Here is a 20,778-nt window from a genome sequence, read left to right on the forward strand (position 1 = left end):
TTTAAAACTACTCATGCTTTATTTATCTCCTTCAAAACACGATGTTATATCTTCATCATTATATGTTTGGCCAGACAAAATAGCGAAAAACCGGAAAAATGCTATTTGTCCGGCTTGCCGGATGAATAGACATTTTTGACTATTCCGGACGAATAGCCACTGCCTTGAAAAAGACGCCTATACTATTTGATATATCTTTATACAGACAAACAACTGTTTTGGTTGATGTTTTGGTAAAAGTCGTATTTTTTATGAACACTGAGACTAGAGAAACGTATAGTGAAATTCAGGCGCGGATCCAGAGGGGGGGTTCCGGGGGTTGGACCCCCCCCTTTTTCTTGGCCGATCAATGCATTTGAATGGAAACATATAGCTGGAACCCCCCCCCCCCCCCTTTTACTCTGGGTTGGGAACCCCCCCTTTTTAAAATGGCTGGATCCACCCTTGAAATTCGTACCAGTTAAACAAATGCCCTCTCTAAAATGTTAGTACAATGACCTTGACATACCATACGGCCGGTAAATTCAAATTATATACCAAAAATTGCATTTAGGCTTCAACTTTTGTCTGGTCGTAGGAAAATAAATAAGCATTTATATGGAATCGGATTTTTTTTTTAAATTGAGATTAAAATAAAATGTCCTAAAAAATTAACTGTGCTTTAATATCTAATCTCGTTACATGGAGTAAAATTACAATGAAAATCATTTCCTCGTCACATAGTAAAACTTTATTGATTTTGTCAAACTTTCGAACCAATAAAAATCCCGGGACACTTCAGTCTTGATTATGTTTTTTTTTTATTTTGCAAAGCAGTATTTACACAACGATGAAGATGTACAGATACTAACTGGAGTAAACAAGTATCTGCCAAGATAAACATGTCATCGACTGTTACATGTTTTATAGATGTGAAATGAAAGGATAACAGTACTGAGGACAAAACACTTCAGTGCCAAATTATAACACATTCCGTTCTCTAAGATAACATTTGTTGCGTCAATTTATACATTGTTTAACATGTATGTGTTACAGTATACATTTGAATATATATAGTTCCAGAATCCCTTTATTCCATAGGCAAAACTCTTCTAGTAGAAATTGGAAATTTTGATCAGTTTAAATATCCTTAAACTCATGAACATTCTGTATATCTTACTATCAATTTTAGTCGTATGATTATTTTGTCACTTGAAAGATTCGCTGATGTTTATTAGTAAAATCGTGTACAAATTAAATATCTAGAAATCAGTGAAATTGATATGAATAAAACCACTAAAGTAAAGATATCCAATCGTAGGCCTGTAGAAAAATCGGCCGTCGTTCGGAACAAATCTTTACTTACTAGTTTTTTACATATAGAACAAAGACATATCATTAGGGTTTCGCGGAATCTTTCTTGCGTCTCGCCTGCTATCGCTGCTGTAAGAATAAAAGTTTATGCTGACTGCTAAAAATACAAGTCCATTTTTCAGTAAAATATAAAAAAATGAAAAATAAGAATACTTACAAATGTTAATTGCAAAAACAAATTAGTCAATGTACCTGTAAAATACGGGTTAATAAATTTTTTTTAAATTGAATTAGCCAATATCTTTTGATAATTTCCAAGTTTCTTTCGTAGTTTCGAAAAATCTCATTAAGTTTTGACAAAGCCATTAGTGTCTGGAAAACTTTCACCTATAACACTGAGTTGTTATTTAACTTAAAAAAAAAGAAAAAAAAGTCTACTTACCAGTAAACTACGGACAAGTAATTTTCTGAATACTATCTTCTGATCATACAAAAGCTTCTGTCCACTTTTCATACAATGCAAAGAAGGTGTCGACTAAGTTATTGATTTGATGTTTAAAAAACTTGAAGCTAAATATTGATCGAATATTTTATATTGAAAAAAAATTGAGATGTACTCTGCAATTTTGAATTGAATTAATTTAATCAATGATTAAAAAAAAATTACTGAATCAGAGGATTAATATATATCTATATTTACCAAAGTCAAAACAACTATAGGCATACAACATATAAACTACACAAAATATACATAGATAGCAGAAGGTCATGTGTGCAACATATTACATCATGCTAGATCTTAATTTTTGTGCACGAAATATAAATTTACCCAAATTACACAATTCTCTAAGATTACTAGAACTCATTAATTGTGTATATTTAAACATAGAAGGTTTTTCTCTAATAATATTGTTTTATAAAATAAGATCTAAGACCTTGATAAGTAGGACATTTTAAAATAAAATGCATATCATCTTCAATGTCATTTTTACAAAAAAACTATTATACATAGTCTATTACTTCTTTGAATTGCAGAATAGCGACCACATTCTATAGCTACATCATGACTACTAAGTCTTATTTTGGTAATATATGTCTTATAAACAACTGGTATTGGTTTATATAAATAATTTTGTAAACAAAAGTTTTGAACCATATAACTTGTACATTTAACTAAATTATTCATCTGGCTGTCAAAATCTTGCTTCAGACAATTAAACGGGCGTTGTTTAATTATCTAGTAAAAACTCTGGAGAGTTTACTATCTAAAAATAAACCTTGATTATACAAAATATCCCCTAAACCTATACTGCATGAGGAACTCAGTTTTAATAAAATACAACCAATGTGTCTTATTATTAGGACATTTTTGTAAATCGTCATATAAAAAACAGTAATATGATAGGTTGATTTACGTACAATCTGTTTCTCTGGGCCCACTTCCATTTACCCTATATCCCTCTCAGAAGATTTACATATTCAAGAACTTGAAGAACAGATAATTCAGATATGTGGTCAGTCAGTTCCTCTCGGAAACTTTTCATTTTTTTTTATTATTTACTGTAAACACTACTAGGGATGGTCTACCTCATCAGGAATAGATACCTTAGATGTAGATTTGTCAAAATCTTTGGGAATTGTTCTCAATGCTTTTGAGTATTTCATATGGCCTTTATAACTTATTTTGTTCGAGCGAACAAAAAGTTTTCCTTGAACCTTAGATGAGTTTATTTAAAAAAACAACAAGTGAAATGCATTCCGGTCTTATGAAGTTTTGCCATAAACTGAAGTATTATTGGTAGTTCTATCATTAATGATATTAGTATGCACATGTAATTCAAAATTCTCCTAACATTTCGGTTAACATTGAAAAAAAGTCAATTGCCTTGTCTTGCTTTACGAAGAAGTCAATCAAAATAGCATATTGCAGTTCGAATCCTGTAAATATCACGGCCAAAATAGATAACCTATGTAAAAAAATATGTATTTAAACATGCAAGGTATACCCAGTTTGATTATGTGTGCCATCCACCTTTTATTGTATACTCTGGAAATCAAAGGGTTTACTTTATCAAATCATACGTGTTATACCGGACTAAAAATGTTGAAAGCAGCTTGTTTGGACCAGATTCTACTGCAAAATAATAAAGATCGACGTGTTTATTTCAAAAGAGGCTGACCCAAGAGCTGACAAGGGATAGTTGTGTGACATTATGTTGCAAATGAAGGCAATAAGTTGTAAATTGGTCATTGTACAATAGTAAAATAGATAATTTCAGTTTTTGAAAAGGTTGGGATCAGCTGTGCAAAGAGTGGAACTCAGGGCCCCTTAAATCCGCTCATATTACATAATGTCTTATCTTATTCGGAATTGCACAAATATCACAAATGATTGATATCTATGTAACTTTGTTTCTCAACAATGGTATAGAGATACGGTGCATATCCAGGTAACATTAACACGAAACAATTTGCTGTGTTCTACAATGCAGTTACACTGTATGTTAGTACAATGAGTACATTGTTTGTAATAGGTCAATTCCTTAAAATTCAAATAATTTATTAGATTGATATAAATTCTAAAACTATAATATTATATACTTACAGCATCGCCGAAAAATACAGATCCTAGTGCATCGGCTTTGTTTCGAAAATAAATATCCTTCAGCGCAGTTTTAATTATAACTCATAGACAATATGTATATAAAATCCATTGAGACTTCTGATCAAATATATTGCTCTTAATGACTATAGCTATATATACTTATAACGATACTTAACTTTCCTTGTTATAATTACCAAGTTGATTGAAAGATGCATAGCTTTCTAATAATTAGTGATGAGCGAAATATTCGGAGTATCTTATAAATTTTGCATGTTTTACTTTCATTAGAACACGAAAATCAAAGATAAAGTAAAACCACATGCTTTAAGTGGCCTACATGCATTTATTAATAGTTATAGAAATGTGTTTCATAGCTCAATAAAGCTGGATGTATCTTGACTATTCGTAGATTCATTGAGTTCGTATACTCTGATCTGTATCACATCGACAGCTATCTCCTGTGACTCAACCCGAAAGAGTATCTTCTTTTTCATGTTTTGTCAATTCCTGGCCCGAATCCACTAGTTTTCTATAGTTTTAAATGGATTAAGACTCGCAATATTTCGGGTTTCGGTTACCATAGTTTGTAGAGTAAGGGGATTATATATATTGCCTTATTTTCTCTTCTTTATATTCAAAATACAAAATAGCTTCTCCTGAAGTCATACTGATTGACTGTCTTCCTTTCTATGAATTTTACGCAGGATTGTTCATTTGTTTCGAGTACTGAGTGGCTATTGATAATTTCCCGCAAAACATATAATAGATATAAGTCGATGTGGTATAAGTGCCAATGAGACAAATCACCATTCAAGTAACAATTTGAAAAGGTAAAACAGTTATAGGTCAAAGTATATATATATACGGTCTTCAATACCGAGCCTTAGCTCACACCACACAGTAATCCGGCTATGACTGGGCCCCAAAACATAACTAGTGTAAATCAATTCAAACAGGAAAACCGTTACCAACTATATATAAAAAACGATTAGCGAGAAATACTTATGAACAACATCAGCAAACGACAACCACTTAACATCATGTTCCTGACTTAGGACAGTTGCAAACAAATTCAGCAAGTTTTAATATGCGCCCGTGAATCTTCACCCTAACCTGAAACAATAGTGTAACATCACAACATAGAAAGAAACACCATAACATATCAATTGAAATGGCTCAAACAAAAGACGTATTAAGAAAAAATAAGTAAACATACACTGAATAAAGTTGATCTATGACACAATGTTGATACAAACTAATCAAAGTACTGAAGTACTAAACATCGGATGACCGCAAGTTCTTGTGGATGGTCACAGGCACATTAGAAAAAAAAACTTCATATCTCTATACCTGAAAGTGAAGTTAATGTACAGAGATATCTTTTTTCTGAGAGAACTTTGAGTGTGGGTGATGGGAGAATTCAACCTCACCGAAATAACTTTTAGTCTATTATAAGTTAAGTGATACAATCAGTATACTCTGGTTTGTTGTTATATATTATATTAATATGTGTATATAACGGTAAGATGTATATACATATATAGATTATTACATTGATACAAGTGGATTATCGGATTTATCCAATCGAGATAGTTAAATTATCAATTTTAAAGTCCGAGCCTCGGCGAGGACTTTTAAATTTATAATTTAACTATCAAGATTGGATACATCCGATAATCCACGCGTTACTATGTAATAATCTGTTTCTGTAATGATTAAAAGATAAATTTTCTTCTTTTCTAAACCAAAATCCCCTTCCAGTGCCTTCCACTTTCCACGAAGTTGTCAATTTCATTTACACCTGTTAGAATATTTTGATCAATATAGGGAGCTGAGAAAGGTTATGACCCTTTGGCTCAGCCAATCATCTTCTGAGATCAACGGCAACCACGCATGTTGATTAAATTTTTTTATACAACTGGTTTGGAAAGGGATATATTTCCATAGAATTAGAGAAATAAATGTCTGTGGCAACAATACATCGCCGGGATTGCACTCCATTGAGACTTCTAATCAAATATGTTGATGTTTATGACTATAGCTACTTATAACGATGTTAATCGCGATGTAATAAAAGTGTGGTGAGATGTTAAACAATCATGATCAGAAAGACAACATTTGCCGCCAAATGAAAAACATACCTGGTAAATAAAAATATAAACATGAATGTGGATTAACAAAAAGGAATACTTTCTATTTTTTTTTTTTTTTTTTATTATTATTAAAACCAGGCTGTTTTGGTTGAAAAATAGAATACATAACTTGAGTCAATGGATAGGTTTATAACGTAGTAATTTAAAATAATAATGACCATGCGTGGAATGCAATACAGATACAAATAAGCAGTACAAAGAAAGACAACTCTATAAATACAGTCCTCAAATATTTGCAAATGGAAAACTGTGGTATCTATGTTTTTGACTTATAAAACTATATAAAAAAAATGTAAACCATGAGAAATGTTGTTCTCATAAATTCTAACAAATATTCGTCTCATGATAATCAGTACAACAACGTTCAAAAGACCAAATTTGATTGGACAACATGAATACCGGCCTTTCAACTAATTAGTTATCAGTATAAAAGGTCATAACAGGTCAGTACAGTAGACTTCACACAGGACATAGAAACTAAGAACATATCGCAAAGTTAAAAAATAATTTTGAATTAGAAAAATATCTTCTACTGGACCTTAACAAAAGTGTTATTTCTAAAATGGTAAAAATCAGATTTAGTAATAGTTAATTACTATAGAAGTTGGTAGATATACTAGAACACCTTTAGAACAGAGAATTTGTCCAATTTGTTAAGGATGGAATTGAAGATGAGTTCCATTTCCTCATTCAATGTAAAGCGTTAGACCTTAATGGAAACGTCCTCTTCTGTAATTTAAGTGATATAGTTCCATCTTTTGTTCATATGTGTAAACAAGATAAGTTTAGTTTCATTTTGAAAAGTAATGATACGGACATTAGACAGTACTGTAAGTGTAGCTGGAATAAGCGATATGTATGATTTGAACATTCATTTAAAGCAAACATAATGTTGTTAAGAGCTTTTATAGTATTAAAGCTGATTGCAATAGCTTGATTTAATAATATTGCCACGGTATGAAAAACACCTCCACGCAATGTAAATATAAAATATGTATCTCTTATCATGATCATTGAGAAAATATGTTTGGTTGGTGTTTTTTTTTTTTTTTGTTTTGTATTTGTATTTTGTAAATGTCGGCTGGTATCATTTCTGTATAATTACATTAGATGTATGTTTCATTATAATATTTTATTCTGATTGGCTAACTGCACATCACGTGTTATTCCGTAAGCAGTTGCATTGCTCAATACAACTTTTCATTCATGGTAACACGTGCTCCAACAATAAAGTGCACAGGTGAATTAAATAATAAAATATATAAAATTCGTGTTTTCATGATCATAGCTAAAAAATGTAATTATAAGTATTGAATGCTTCTTTTTGTAACTTTATAGGGCTATAAAAGCGTTGACCGTGCGTACATTTTTAGAATGAAGCGCTTTCATACAAAATGTACTTCGGTCAACGCTTTTACACCCCAATAAATTTACAAAAAGAATCATTCAATTCTTAAATAGGAATTTACACCAATAAAATTATTTGATTTGATTTGATTGATTCACAGGTGCAATAGAACGATAATTTTCAGTGCAATAGACCATGGAACAAACAATGGCAGAAAAATAGCAAATAATATAGAAATATTAATAAAACAGTAAAATACTCTTTATTAGATAAATGTGTATAAAATGGGCCCATCTCGTTTGAAAGAATTGGCGATATGTGTGTAAAGGTGGCAAACTATATATAACGTTCATCATGCAGTGTGTAGATCTTATATTCTTCAAATGCACAGGCATTTTTCTGAGACAAGTGCCTGTGTTCAAATGGCACAATATCTCGGTAAAACGTTCTAGGTTTACCTGTTCCACACTGTTCGTTTCTTTTTACACACCTGGCCCGAAGGGCAAAGTGAGCTTTTCTCATCACTTGGCGTCCGGCGTCCGTCGTCGTCCGTCGTCGTTAACATTTACAAAAATCTTCTCCTCTGAAACTACTAAGTCGATATGACAAAAAAATGTCAGTTGACCCCTTCAGGAGTTATTGCCCTTTATAGTCAATTTTTAACCATTTTCGTAAATTTTTGAAAATTTTTACAAATTATTTTCCACTGTAATTTCTGGGCCAAGTTCATTATAGATAGAGATAATTGTAGCAACAAGAATGTACAGTAAAGTATGATCTACAAACACATCAACATCACCAAAACACAATTTTGTCATGTATTTATCTGTGTCCATTGTTTAATATGCACACATACCAAGGTGAGTGACACAGGCTCTTGAGAGCCTCTAGTTTTTTGTATCTTTGTCATATGATTGCGTTAATTATTTTGTATTTAAGATAGGCACAGCATTAAAACGAATCTGTTTTGCCCTTTATTGTCTTATTGTCCTATATATTTCCTCTCTATATGCACTTGATTATGTTAGTTGCATGTTCAGAGTTGACCTGTTTTCTATGACATCAACCGTGGTTTATCAAGTAATGTAAAAAGTATAATGTTTTCCGGGTTTCAGGTATTTACTAACAATCCTTTCCACGGGCCCTGATCAAGGGTTAACTATAAGAAACCAAAGATTATTCTATATTAATTGCGATTATTCATGAATCTGATGCATAATTATCGAGGATCAAGATCCATGTATTTTTATAATAGATGAAATTCCTTTCTTGTCTGCTATTGAAACGGTATAGAAAATAACTTGTTTGTATGTTTTACCCCCCAATATTGTTGTCTAGGTGCGTTACGCAATTCATAACCTATATTTAGTTCTTATGGTTGTGCATACGCATGTTCTAATATTTGCATCCGGCTTTATATCGGAGGATCAATAATTTGTCTTCTACCGTACGTTTCACTGATCTTTACTCGGTAAGTGCCATATTATCTACATTTTGAAAAATTATTATGATCTATTATAAGTCTGTTAAGTTCTTTGTTAATAAATGTCATCCTGATTTGTAGTTTTAATCACATATATAATGATATTTTTTAATTAGTTACTTTGTTTTGATTTTTCAGTCATTAAAGTTATAACCATACCTCACAGCATGAATTTAAATTTATTTTATTTAAGTTTTAAAAAGGTAATAGAATGCAACATTTGAGTCAATAGATTTTTGTGTAAATTAATGCGTGTGTTAACAGCTGTAGTAATGCGTGTGTTGACAGCTGTAGTAATGCGTGTTGACAGCTGTAGTAATGCGTGTGTTGACAGCTGTAGTTAGTGCATGGATCGATTTTTAGAAAAAAAATGCACATAAGTCATGAAAATGTTTAGTTCGACATGTGATACTAATCGTGTATGATCTTATGATCGTGTTATTGAACACAATTATGGCAGATTGAACAAATCATAAGTAATAGTTCGATATCTACTTATAAAACTGACTCTCTGTTAATATTCTGGTGCATATAGTAAACAAACATATCATCTTACAATGTTTTGTAACATATTTTTTAACATTCTTGAGTCACTTTTCGTGGACAGGTAAACTATCGCAAATTAAACTGTAAAGTGCTTCGGGCACATGAAATTTATGAAGTGCTTGTTACAGGTTTTTTTTTATAGATTTGAACACGATACAGTTATTGGCAAAGGCCAGCATATTGCATAATGAAAATATACGTTTTAAATTAGAAGATGAAATCTAATTTTGACAGAATACTAAATTTTATAACATAATAGATTTTTTAATCTACATATATCTTTAAATAACTTTAAATATTTCATAATTTTATAAACATGCAATCTTGGCTAGGGAGAGGAGGGGAGTGGATCGTAACCTCAGATCGCAACCCTTGACTAGCAATGTAAACATGAAGATTAAACCATATTTCATTGCATTGAGTAGCGAAACTGAATCTACAATTTGGGGTAAAAAAAAACCTCATGAGAGATAGACATAAGACTCATCAGTGGCCGTGCTATAATCGAAACAGTCTGAAGCCAACTCGAGAGCATTAAACACGGAAAATTAAAAAAAAAAGTTCACTATAAATTGTAACATTTTTAACTCCCTGGAACCATAATTAAATGCAATTTTTGAATCTCAGTGAAGAATTATACAGATCAACAAAGATTTTTCTCGATTAATGGAATAAACTTAAATTAAAAAAAAATAATGAAATATAGAACTACTGGGAACGGATGAAAATTTCCATTGAAAAAGCACTATAGCTCGAATTCATATGATGTACGGAAACTTATTATCTGACCATAATTATGTTTGATACCTCAGAATGATGTCCACATCAATATTTCCTACAGGTATATGCCCAAAGTTATAACAAAAAGAAGACACTATGGTGATCATACATGGAATCGAAATAATATAAAAAAAGAAGATGTGGTATGATTGCCAATGAGACAACTATCCACAAAAGACCAAAATGACACAGACATTAACAACTATAGGTCACTGTACGGCCTTCAACAATGAGCAAAGCCCATACCGCATAGTCAGCTATAATAGGCCCCAATTGGACAATGTAAAACAATTCAAACGAGAAAACTAACGGCCTTATTTACGTAAAAAAAAAATGAACGAAAAAATAAAATAAATTTACTCTTGGTCTCCTTTTGGCCGACATGAAAACCCCTGCCGAAGTTGGGCGTCTGTTTGATTGTGTGTGGTGTATAAATTCGCTGCCATGTCCAATCAGTACGGAGACGTTTAAAAATCCGATGCCTCATGTTAAGACATGTGCAGTATAATGCTATCTGCACATTATAACCCTTGTAACAACTCTTTGGGTTCGGTAGGTGGCCTCTTGCAAGGCTAAATTTCTGTCACTTTCCCTAACCTTCATAATGGCAGTCCAAATTTTCAGCCCTTCATGCCGGTCGAACCCTATCCAAAACCTACTTATTGTATATATGTATGTCAATTTGTCACTAGTGTGAATCTAGCCGGCGTTAATATTCAGGAGGCTAGCCGTCAATAATATTCATGAGATCAAAACCGCGTTCGATGAAATGTTTTGGGTAGTTATTAGATTGTGACAATAAAATAACTTTTGCTGTTAATATCCATTATGGTTATGCTATTTATAGCAATATAAAGTAATTAGGAAATAGTAAGCCAATAGGTGTCTTCTGCAAGGTCCGCGTCATTTAAAATGAAAGTAAATGAAAAGTTTAATTGCATTGCCTCACACAACACAAAACAATTATGAACATTAAAATGTTGTTATTATTGAATCAATGTAAACTATAGTAATTAAAACAAGATGATTAAATATAGGGTAATTAAATGGAATTAATTGTCATATGGGCATTCCATAATCTGTTCGTTGTCTACAAATATAGTCCAATTCTAAAACTAAAATATACAATACATACGATAGTATCACACAATTAAAAAGATCAGAAAAACAAGAAACATAGTTTATTGAAGGAATATAATAAACAGAAAAATAGAAACTGTCAATTACTATTTCAATGAAATAATTCTTCAAAATTACGGAGATCAATAAGAGTCTTTAATCTCAACATTACCAGTCCATTTAATTGCCTCTAAAATGGTCCATAGCACTTATGCCCTAGACCCGTACGAGTTAGTCAGAAAAGGATAAGGGGGGTACCCTGGTATATCACAAATTCGAAAATGAACTATTGCCGGCTGGCTAAACGAAGAGATTCTCCACGTGGGCAATGATACCAGAGGAAGAGGTACTTATTGCCTTTAAAATGGCCCATAGAACTTATACCCTAGACCCGTACGAGTTTGTCAGTAGAGGGTTCAAAGGGGGGATATGGTATCCCGGATACAACGAATTCGAACTGAACTATTGCCGGCTGGCCAAACTAAGAGATTCTCCACATCGACCATTATACCAGAGGTAGAGGTTGGTATTGCCTCTAAAATGGCCCATAGCACTTATGCCCTAGACCCGTACGAGTTAGTCAGAAAAGGATAAGGGGGGGGGGGTACCCTGGTATATCACAAATTCGAAAATGAACTATTGCCGGCTGGCCAAACGAAGAGATTCTCCACGTGGGCAATGATACCAGAGGAAGAGGTACTTATTGCCTTTAAAATGGCTCATAGCACTTATACCCTAGACCCGTACGAGTTTGTCAGTATAGGGTTCAAAGGGGGGATATGGTATCCCGGATACAACGAATTCGAACTGAACTATTGCCGGCTGGCCAAACTAAGAGATTCTCCACATCGACCATTATACCAGAGGTAGAGGTTGGTATGGCCTCTAAAATGGCACATAGCACTTATGCCCTAGACCCGTACGAGTTAGTCAGAAAAGGATAAGGGGGGTACCCTGGTATATCACAAATTCGAAAATGAACTATTGCCGGCTGGCCAAACGAAGAGATTCTCCACGTGGGCAATGATACCAGAGGAAGAGGTACTTATTGCCTTTAAAATGGCTCATAGCACTTATACCCTAGACCCGTACGAGTTTGTCAGTATAGGGTTCAAAGGGGGGATATGGTATCCCGGATACAACGAATTCGAACTGAACTATTGCCGGCTGGCCAAACTAAGAGATTCTCCACATCGACCATTATACCAGAGGTAGAGGTTGGTATGGCCTCTAAAATGGCACATAGCACTTATGCCCTAGACCCGTACGAGTTAGTCAGAAAAGGATAAGGGGGGTACCCTGGTATATCACAAATTCGAAAATGAACTATTGCCGGCTGGCCAAACGAAGAGATTCTCCACGTGGGCAATGATACCAGAGGAAGAGGTACTTATTGCCTTTAAAATGGCCTATAGTACTTATACCCTAGACCCGTACGAGTTTGTCAGTAGAGGGTTCAAAAGGGGGATATGGTATCCCGGATACAACGAATTCGAACTGAACTATTGCCTGCTGGCCAAATTAAGAGATTCTCCACATCGACCATTATACCAGAGGTAGAGGTTGGTATGGCCTCTAAAATGGCCCATATCACTTATGCCCTAGACCCGTACGAGTTAGTCAGAAAAGGATAAGGGGGGTACCCTGGTATATCACAAATTCGAAAATGAACTATTGCCGGCTGGCCAAACTAAGAGATTCTCCACATCGACCATTATACCAGAGGTAGAGGTTGGTATGGCCTCTAAAATGGCCCATAGCACTTATGCCCTAGACCCGTACGAGTTAGTCAGAAAAGGATAAGGGGGGTACCCTGGTATACCACAAATTCGAAAATGAACTATTGCCGGCTGGCCAAACGAAGAGATTATCCACGTGGGCAATGATACCAGAAGAAGAGGTACTTATTGCTTTTAAAATGGCCTATAGTACTTATACCCTAGACCCGTACGAGTTTGTCAGTAGAGGGTTCAAAAGGGGGGATATGGTATCCCGGATACAACGAATTCGAACTGAACTATTGCCGGCTGGCCAAACAAAGAGATTCTCCACATCGACCATTATACCAGAGGTAGAGGTTGGTATTGCCTCTAAAATGGCCCATAGCACTTATGCCCTAGACCCGTACGAGTTAGTCAGAAAAGGATAAGGGGGGGGGGGTACCCTGGTATATCACAAATTCGAAAATGAACTATTGCCGGCCGGCCAAACGAAGAGATTCTCCACGTGGGCAATGATACCAGAGGAAGAGGTACTTATTGCCTTTAAAATGGCCCAAAGCACTTATACCCTAGACCCGTACGAGTTTGTCAGTAGAGGGTTCAAAGGGGGGATATGGTATCACGGATACAACGAATTCGAACTGAACTATTGCCGGCTGGCCAAACTAAGAGATTCTCCACATCGACCATTATACCAGAGGTAGAGGTTGGTATGGCCTCTAAAATGGCACATAGCACTTATGCCCTAGACCCGTACGAGTTAGTCAGAAAAGGATAAGGGGGGTACCCTGGTATATCACAAATTCGAAAATGAACTATTGCCGGCTGGCCAAACGAAGAGATTCTCCACGTGGGCAATGATACCAGAGGAAGAGGTACTTATTGCCTTTAAAATGGTCTATAGTACTTATACCCTAGACCCGTACGAGTTTGTCAGTAGAGGGTTCAAAAGGGGGATATGGTATCCCGGATACAACGAATTCGAACTGAACTATTGCCGGCTGGCCAAACTAAGAGATTCTCCACATCGACCATCATACCAGAGGTAGAGGTTGGTATGGCCTCTAAAATGGCCCATAGCACTTATGCCCTAGACCCGTACGAGTTAGTCAGAAAAGGATAAGGGGGGTACCCTGGTATATCACAAATTCGAAAATGAACTATTGCCGGCTGGCCAAACGAAGAGAATCTCCACGTGGGCAATGATACCAGAGGAAGAGGTACTTATTGCCTTTAAAATGGCCTATAGTACTTATACCCTAGACCCGTACGAGTTTGTCAGTAGAGGCTTCAAAAGGGGGATATGGTATCCCGGATACAACGAATTCGAACTGAACTATTGCCGGCTGGCCAAACTAAGAGATTCTCCACATCGACCATTATACCAGAGGTAGAGGTTGGTATTGCCTCTAAAATGGCCCATAGCACTTATGCCCTAGACCCGTACGAGTTAGTCAGAAAAGGATAAAGGGGGGGGGGGTACCCTGGCATATCACAAATTTGAAAATGAACTATTGCCGGCTGGCTAAACGAAGAGATTCTCCACGTGGGCAATGATACCAGAGGAAGAGGTACTTATTGCCTTTGAAATGGCCCATAGCACTTATACCCTAGACCCGTACGAGTTTGTCAGTATAGGGTTCAAAGGGGGGATATGGTATCCCGGATACAACGAATTCGAACTGAACAATTGCCGGCTGGCCAAACTAAGAGATTCTCCACATCGACCATTATACCAGAGGTAGAGGTTGGTATGGCCTCTAAAATGGCACATAGCACTTATGCCCTAGACCCGTACGAGTTAGTCAGAAAAGGATAAGGGGGGTACCCTGGTATATCACAAATTCGAAAATGAACTATTGCCGGCTGGCTAAACGAAGAGATTCTCCACGTGGGCAATGATACCAGAGGAAGAGGTACTTATTGCCTTTAAAATGGCCCATAGAACTTATACCCTAGACCCGTACGAGTTTGTCAGTAGAGGGTTCAAAGGGGGGATATGGTATCCCGGATACAACGAATTCGAACTGAACTATTGCCGGCTGGCCAAACTAAGAGATTCTCCACATCGACCATTATACCAGAGGTAGAGGTTGGTATTGCCTCTAAAATGGCCCATAGCACTTATGCCCTAGACCCGTACGAGTTAGTCAGAAAAGGATAAGGGGGGGGGGGGGTACCCTGGTATATCACAAATTCGAAAATGAACTATTGCCGGCTGGCCAAACGAAGAGATTCTCCACGTGGGCAATGATACCAGAGGAAGAGGTACTTATTGCCTTTAAAATGGCTCATAGCACTTATACCCTAGACCCGTACGAGTTTGTCAGTATAGGGTTCAAAGGGGGGATATGGTATCCCGGATACAACGAATTCGAACTGAACTATTGCCGGCTGGCCAAACTAAGAGATTCTCCACATCGACCATTATACCAGAGGTAGAGGTTGGTATGGCCTCTAAAATGGCACATAGCACTTATGCCCTAGACCCGTACGAGTTAGTCAGAAAAGGATAAGGGGGGTACCCTGGTATATCACAAATTCGAAAATGAACTATTGCCGGCTGGCCAAACGAAGAGATTCTCCACGTGGGCAATGATACCAGAGGAAGAGGTACTTATTGCCTTTAAAATGGCTCATAGCACTTATACCCTAGACCCGTACGAGTTTGTCAGTATAGGGTTCAAAGGGGGGATATGGTATCCCGGATACAACGAATTCGAACTGAACTATTGCCGGCTGGCCAAACTAAGAGATTCTCCACATCGACCATTATACCAGAGGTAGAGGTTGGTATGGCCTCTAAAATGGCACATAGCACTTATGCCCTAGACCCGTACGAGTTAGTCAGAAAAGGATAAGGGGGGTACCCTGGTATATCACAAATTCGAAAATGAACTATTGCCGGCTGGCCAAACGAAGAGATTCTCCACGTGGGCAATGATACCAGAGGAAGAGGTACTTATTGCCTTTAAAATGGCCTATAGTACTTATACCCTAGACCCGTACGAGTTTGTCAGTAGAGGGTTCAAAAGGGGGATATGGTATCCCGGATACAACGAATTCGAACTGAACTATTGCCTGCTGGCCAAATTAAGAGATTCTCCACATCGACCATTATACCAGAGGTAGAGGTTGGTATGGCCTCTAAAATGGCCCATATCACTTATGCCCTAGACCCGTACGAGTTAGTCAGAAAAGGATAAGGGGGGTACCCTGGTATATCACAAATTCGAAAATGAACTATTGCCGGCTGGCCAAACTAAGAGATTCTCCACATCGACCATTATACCAGAGGTAGAGGTTGGTATGGCCTCTAAAATGGCCCATAGCACTTATGCCCTAGACCCGTACGAGTTAGTCAGAAAAGGATAAGGGGGGTACCCTGGTATACCACAAATTCGAAAATGAACTATTGCCGGCTGGCCAAACGAAGAGATTATCCACGTGGGCAATGATACCAGAAGAAGAGGTACTTATTGCTTTTAAAATGGCCTATAGTACTTATACCCTAGACCCGTACGAGTTTGTCAGTAGAGGGTTCAAAAGGGGGGATATGGTATCCCGGATACAACGAATTCGAACTGAACTATTGCCGGCTGGCCAAACAAAGAGATTCTCCACATCGACCATTATACCAGAGGTAGAGGTTGGTATGGCCTCTAAAATGGCACATAGCACTTATGCCCTAGACCCGTACGAGTTAGTCAGAAAAGGATAAGGGGGGGGGGGGGGGGGTACCCTGGTATATCACAAATTCGAAAATGAACTATTGCCGGCCGGCCAAACGAAGAGATTCTCCACGTGGGCAATGATACCAGAGGAAGAGGTACTTATTGCCTTTAAAATGGCCCAAAGCACTTATACCCTAGACCCGTACGAGTTTGTCAGTAGAGGGTTCAAAGGGGGGATATGGTATCACGGATACAACGAATTCGAACTGAACTATTGCCGGCTGGCCAAACTAAGAGATTCTCCACATCGACCATTATACCAGAGGTAGAGGTTGGTATGGCCTCTAAAATGGCACATAGCACTTATGCCCTAGACCCGTACGAGTTAGTCAGAAAAGGATAAGGGGGGTACCCTGGTATATCACAAATTCGAAAATGAACTATTGCCGGCTGGCCAAACGAAGAGATTCTCCACGTGGGCAATGATACCAGAGGAAGAGGTACTTATTGCCTTTAAAATGGTCTATAGTACTTATACCCTAGACCCGTACGAGTTTGTCAGTAGAGGGTTCAAAAGGGGGATATGGTATCCCGGATACAACGAATTCGAACTGAACTATTGCCGGCTGGCCAAACTAAGAGATTCTCCACATCGACCATCATACCAGAGGTAGAGGTTGGTATGGCCTCTAAAATGGCCCATAGCACTTATGCCCTAGACCCGTACGAGTTAGTCAGAAAAGGATAAGGGGGGTACCCTGGTATATCACAAATTCGAAAATGAACTATTGCCGGCTGGCCAAACGAAGAGAATCTCCACGTGGGCAATGATACCAGAGGAAGAGGTACTTATTGCCTTTAAAATGGCCTATAGTACTTATACCCTAGACCCGTACGAGTTTGTCAGTAGAGGCTTCAAAAGGGGGATATGGTATCCCGGATACAACGAATTCGAACTGAACTATTGCCGGCTGGCCAAACTAAGAGATTCTCCACATCGACCATTATACCAGAGGTAGAGGTTGGTATTGCCTCTAAAATGGCCCATAGCACTTATGCCCTAGACCCGTACGAGTTAGTCAGAAAAGGATAAAGGGGGGGGGGGTACCCTGGTATATCACAAATTTGAAAATGAACTATTGCCGGCTGGCTAAACGAAGAGATTCTCCACGTGGGCAATGATACCAGAGGAAGAGGTACTTATTGCCTTTGAAATGGCCCATAGCACTTATACCCTAGACCCGTACGAGTTTGTCAGTATAGGGTTCAAAGGGGGGATATGGTATCCCGGATACAACGAATTCGAACTGAACAATTGCCGGCTGGCCAAACTAAGAGATTCTCCACATCGACCATTATACCAGAGGTAGAGGTTGGTATGGCCTCTAAAATGGCACATAGCACTTATGCCCTAGACCCGTACGAGTTAGTCAGAAAAGGATAAGGGGGGTACCCTGGTATATCACAAATTCGAAAATGAACTATTGCCGGCTGGCTAAACGAAGAGATTCTCCACGTGGGCAATGATACCAGAGGAAGAGGTACTTATTGCCTTTAAAATGGCCCATAGAACTTATACCCTAGACCCGTACGAGTTTGTCAGTAGAGGGTTCAAAGGGGGGATATGGTATCCCGGATACAACGAATTCGAACTGAACTATTGCCGGCTGGCCAAACTAAGAGATTCTCCACATCGACCATTATACCAGAGGTAGAGGTTGGTATTGCCTCTAAAATGGCCCATAGCACTTATGCCCTAGACCCGTACGAGTTAGTCAGAAAAGGATAAGGGGGGGGGGGGTACCCTGGTATATCACAAATTCGAAAATGAACTATTGCCGGCTGGCCAAACGAAGAGATTCTCCACGTGGGCAATGATACCAGAGGAAGAGGTACTTATTGCCTTTAAAATGGCTCATAGCACTTATACCCTAGACCCGTACGAGTTTGTCAGTATAGGGTTCAAAGGGGGGATATGGTATCCCGGATACAACGAATTCGAACTGAACTATTGCCGGCTGGCCAAACTAAGAGATTCTCCACATCGACCATTATACCAGAGGTAGAGGTTGGTATGGCCTCTAAAATGGCACATAGCACTTATGCCCTAGACCCGTACGAGTTAGTCAGAAAAGGATAAGGGGGGTACCCTGGTATATCACAAATTCGAAAATGAACTATTGCCGGCTGGCCAAACGAAGAGATTCTCCACGTGGGCAATGATACCAGAGGAAGAGGTACTTATTGCCTTTAAAATGGCTCATAGCACTTATACCCTAGACCCGTACGAGTTTGTCAGTATAGGGTTCAAAGGGGGGATATGGTATCCCGGATACAACGAATTCGAACTGAACTATTGCCGGCTGGCCAAACTAAGAGATTCTCCACATCGACCATTATACCAGAGGTAGAGGTTGGTATGGCCTCTAAAATGGCACATAGCACTTATGCCCTAGACCCGTACGAGTTAGTCAGAAAAGGATAAGGGGGGTACCCTGGTATATCACAAATTCGAAAATGAACTATTGCCGGCTGGCCAAACGAAGAGATTCTCCACGTGGGCAATGATACCAGAGGAAGAGGTACTTATTGCCTTTAAAATGGCCTATAGTACTTATACCCTAGACCCGTACGAGTTTGTCAGTAGAGGGTTCAAAAGGGGGATATGGTATCCCGGATACAACGAATTCGAACTGAACTATTGCCTGCTGGCCAAATTAAGAGATTCTCCACATCGACCATTATACCAGAGGTAGAGGTTGGTATGGCCTCTAAAATGGCCCATATCACTTATGCCCTAGACCCGTACGAGTTAGTCAGAAAAGGATAAGGGGGGTACCCTGGTATATCACAAATTCGAAAATGAACTATTGCCGGCTGGCCAAACTAAGAGATTCTCCACATCGACCATTATACCAGAGGTAGAGGTTGGTATGGCCTCTAAAATGGCCCATAGCACTTATGCCCTAGACCCGTACGAGTTAGTCAGAAAAGGATAAGGGGGGTACCCTGGTATACCACAAATTCGAAAATGAACTATTGCCGGCTGGCCAAACGAAGAGATTATCCACGTGGGCAATGATACCAGAAGAAGAGGTACTTATTGCTTTTAAAATGGCCTATAGTACTTATACCCTAGACCCGTACGAGTTTGTCAGTAGAGGGTTCAAAAGGGGGGATATGGTATCCCGGATACAACGAATTCGAACTGAACTATTGCCGGCTGGCCAAACAAAGAGATTCTCCACATCGACCATTATACCAGAGGTAGAGGTTGGTATTGCCTCTAAAATGGCCCATAGCACTTATGCCCTAGACCCGTACGAGTTAGTCAGAAAAGGATAAGGGGGGGGGGTACCCTGGTATATCACAAATTCGAAAATGAACTATTGCCGGCCGGCCAAACGAAGAGATTCTCCACGTGGGCAATGATACCAGAGGAAGAGGTACTTATTGCCTTTAAAATGGCCCAAAGCACTTATACCCTAGACCCGTACGAGTTTGTCAGTAGAGGGTTCAAAGGGGGGATATGGTATCACGGATACAACGAATTCGAACTGAACTATTGCCGGCTGGCCAAACTAAGAGATTCTCCACATCGACCATTATACCAGAGGTAGAGGTTGGTATGGCCTCTAAAATGGCACATAGCACTTATGCCCTAGACCCGTACGAGTTAGTCAGAAAAGGATAAGGGGGGTACCCTGGTATATCACAAATTCGAAAATGAACTATTGCCGGCTGGCCAAACGAAGAGATTCTCCACGTGGGCAATGATACCAGAGGAAGAGGTACTTATTGCCTTTAAAATGGTCTATAGTTCTTATACCCTAGACCCGTACGAGTTTGTCAGTAGAGGGTTCAAAAGGGGGATATGGTATCCCGGATACAACGAATTCGAACTGAACTATTGCCGGCTGGCCAAACTAAGAGATTCTCCACATCGACCATCATACCAGAGGTAGAGGTTGGTATGGCCTCTAAAATGGCCCATAGCACTTATGCCCTAGACCCGTACGAGTTAGTCAGAAAAGGATAAGGGGGGTACCCTGGTAT

At 38.2% G+C, this 20,778-nt stretch overlaps 2 protein-coding genes across 2 annotated transcripts in view; one reads left to right on the top strand and one right to left on the bottom strand.

Moving 5' to 3' along the window:
- Positions 1–4,127, bottom strand: part of LOC139525446 (adenylate cyclase type 2-like) — a 74,591-nt gene extending 70,464 nt beyond the window's left edge. Inside the window, exon 1 of the mRNA XM_071320782.1 lies at positions 3,899–4,127. The gene's annotated coding sequence lies outside the window, so the exon portion shown is untranslated. The remainder of the gene's footprint in view (positions 1–3,898) is intronic.
- A 4,601-nt stretch (positions 4,128–8,728) lies between these two features.
- LOC139525448 (uncharacterized) overlaps positions 8,729–20,778 on the top strand; it is a 59,108-nt gene continuing 47,058 nt past the window's right edge. The window contains exon 1 of the mRNA XM_071320788.1: positions 8,729–8,870. The gene's annotated coding sequence lies outside the window, so the exon portion shown is untranslated. The remainder of the gene's footprint in view (positions 8,871–20,778) is intronic.

The sequence above is a fragment of the Mytilus edulis genome, chromosome 5 (genome assembly GCF_963676685.1).
Source record: "Mytilus edulis chromosome 5, xbMytEdul2.2, whole genome shotgun sequence".
In the NCBI taxonomy this organism is placed as follows: domain Eukaryota; kingdom Metazoa; phylum Mollusca; class Bivalvia; order Mytilida; family Mytilidae; genus Mytilus; species Mytilus edulis.